Source organism: Typopeltis vanoorti, chromosome 24 (assembly GCF_054136105.1).
Source record: "Typopeltis vanoorti isolate ZY-2024b chromosome 24, IOZ_Tvanoo_1.0, whole genome shotgun sequence".
Taxonomy (NCBI): Eukaryota; Metazoa; Arthropoda; class Arachnida; order Uropygi; family Thelyphonidae; genus Typopeltis; species Typopeltis vanoorti.
In genome coordinates this window covers 15018661-15021809 of record NC_143572.1, presented here as the reverse complement: position 1 = coordinate 15021809, position 3149 = coordinate 15018661, and the positions used below count along the sequence as shown (strand labels likewise).

Below are 3149 nucleotides of genomic sequence, written 5' to 3'. Positions count from 1 at the left end.
CAATGCGAGTTTATTAACATAAACATTGTCTGTGATATTACTAAATTATAATTATAATAATATGTTAATTAAAAGAATCCTGCCATCATGAGCGTTTTGGATAAAACAGATCGTTAAACTACATTACTGACTTTATAAATTTCACCGGATTTTTTAAATAAAATTATGTTATTACTGAGTCTGAACAATGTGTTTTAGAAAATATCTGAACAATAAATTACACCACTGGATGTAATTCTTTCTTCCTGATTGCGAATAATTAACTGTCTCTTGGTGTTTAATTCCATTCTGTGATGGACAAATTAGTATAAAAAAGTTAAATGTGATATTTAAATTTAACAAAAATTATATTTCTTTCAGGAATAAAGGCAGAAGAAAAAGAAGACATGATTTCAAAGCCCAGCTTTCTTTTTGGATGTGTGTTGTTCGTCATGGGCTGGATTCTTATCTTCTTAAAAATCTACCTTAAGTGGACTTCAGGATTATGTAAGAGTACGCGAAATATGACAGGAAAAACTGTAATCATCACAGGGGCAAACTCCGGTATCGGTAAAGAAACAGCGAGAGAGCTTGTGCGAAGAAATGCGCGAGTGATCATGGCTTGCAGGAGTGTTGAACGTGCAAAGGAAGCTGCCCTAGACATCGTTCGATCGACTGGTAAAGACAACTTGGTTATCAAACAGTTGGACTTGAGTTCTCTGAAATCAGTGCGTGCATTCGTTGAAGACTTCCAGCAGACCGAACAACGACTCGATGTCCTCATCAACAATGCTGGCATGGTCAGTGAAAGAGGTTTACATCTGACAGAAGACGGATTGGAAGTGCAATTTGCAACAAACCATTTCGGTCCTTTCTTGCTAACCAACCTCCTTCTCGATTTACTAAAGAAAAGCGCCCCCTCTCGGATTCTTATGGTGTCCTCATGCCTTCACTTTTATGGTGACTTGGATTTCGACAATTTACGCTTCGAAAAGTGCAATCTTCATCCTTTCTGGGTCTATTTCAATACGAAGCTTGCGAATGTGTTGTTCACTGTTGAATTAAGCCGAAGATTGCAAGGCACTGGAGTCACAGTGAATGCTTTACATCCTGGAGCAGTGAACACATCTCTCGACCGTTACGTTACAGGAACTGATAAATTTTTATTCAAATACGGAATCAAGTCATTGCTATATCCCTTCCTTAAAGATTGTAAAGATGGAGCTCAGACTTCCCTTTTCTTGGCTATAGATGAAAGCGTGGAAAACGTGTCGGGAAAATATTTCGTAGATTGTCATAAGAGTGGTGTATCCCACGTGGCCAGAGATGTGAATCTTGCCCAGAAATTGTGGAAGGTATCCGAAAAGCTGACAGGACTATCGAAGCACGAACAGATGTGAAAAGTTTATTGAATCAAGATTTATCCGGTATATATTTTAGAACTCATTAACCACCCTTTTGGATGGTTAATGAGTTTTCACTGAATCACCTTTTAGGTCGACGTACTGAAGAAAAAGCCCCCTCTTTATCATTGCTTTAAAAATTAATATTGATTTGTTTATGGTGTCATCGTAAATGTTTCTCTGCGCTGATGATGTCCATTTATTAAGAAAACTGAGATCATTTATACGCTCAGATAACTAACCATTGATTATAATTACATTATGGTTACCAATGGGATATCAGACACGGTGTGCGTACTGACTTTACCAAATAATTTAAAACGAAAATGGTACTTATAGCTAATAAGATATGAATTCTTGCCCTTTTTTCCCTTGCCCACCAACTACAACGAACTGCAACCACCATCCTCTATACCAGCGCCATATGTGACCACCAGTAATGTCATAGACAATCACAAACACCCATGCCTAAGCAGGGATTCGAACCAGCAGCCAAAAGGCTGCTGGTTCGAATCCCTGTATATATATATATATGTGTGTGTGTGTTTCAGTATATATATATATATATATATTGTCTGTGTAAATTTGTGTAACTCACCTTTGTTAAAAAAAAAAAAAGAGAACGCAGACATATTAAAACAGAATGTATTTTAGTGCTTCCTGTTTATCACAGAAACATAAAGATTGGTGGCTGAAAAATCTGCATTTATAAAGTAATTTTAGCTTTAATTTGAATTGTTATAGAACGCAATGCTAACACTGGGTTTTTCATCTGATTATTGGCCTGTTATGATTCCGTTTTCAACCTAAGTCTGATATAAGGTACTTGGTCTGAGTAGTCATCTAAACACCAGGTTGTGCCTCAGGTAAGAAAAAGAAATTAAAGCCATCAGGAGGGATGTAGCTTACCAATACTACATTTTATAATTTTATTAAGCCTTCTAAATATTTTTAAATAAAATAGTATGTATAGAAATTGACTATATTATGTTTTGTAGCTGATTCTTGTCTCTCGTTCTGGGATGTTGGAAGCGTAATAATCAAATTTATTTTATTGCAGTGTGTGAAAATAGGAAACCTTTTTGAATGAACGATTGTAGTATTGGTTTATTACTGATCTACAACCTATTGAGCAAGTAAATGGTGACACTAGAGTTTGTTTATTGGGTTGATATATTGGCTCGCTCTGTTTGATTAATTTATCTGGTTATAGATATGATTCTGTTGGTGACATTCAAAGTTAATATAAGAATTGATACTAATATATCAGTAAACGAAATGAGTGTTGATATTAAATATGAAGCTAAATATGTTCTTGTTCCTCTTTTTTCACATGTTTATTACTATTAAGTTTAGAGAACGTTCTTAATTTTGATCGTTGTGATCCATCCCACGGATCCCTTCCAGTGAACTATTAAAAGCAATTAATTCGTTTAAATTTGATTGGTGGGTTAATGTTTGTAGTATTAATGATTGTGGCTTCCGGATTTCTCTGTAATTTAAATGAGTATTAAAAAAAGGACAAACAATACTGGCAAAATCAAACAAACAGATCCTTATTCTGTTAGAGTGGTATTAATGTCATAAAGTAATTAAAATTATTAATGTCGCATTAGTGAGTGCGTTTCCAGTTTTGTATTTGTATTTTCATATAAAAATATTTAGCTTTGATATTCAATCTCTGCACTTGTGTTTGTTCTTCTATGGAAAAGCTCTATTTTTTAAAATTTAATTTCCGGAAATAATACCACATATTTCTAAATATAA

At 34.5% G+C, this 3149-nt stretch overlaps 1 pseudogene; it reads left to right on the top strand.

Moving 5' to 3' along the window:
* The first annotated feature begins 431 nt into the window (after positions 1-431).
* LOC150092941 (retinol dehydrogenase 14 pseudogene) lies at positions 432-1379 on the top strand (annotated as a pseudogene).
* The last annotated feature ends 1770 nt before the right edge of the window (positions 1380-3149 follow it).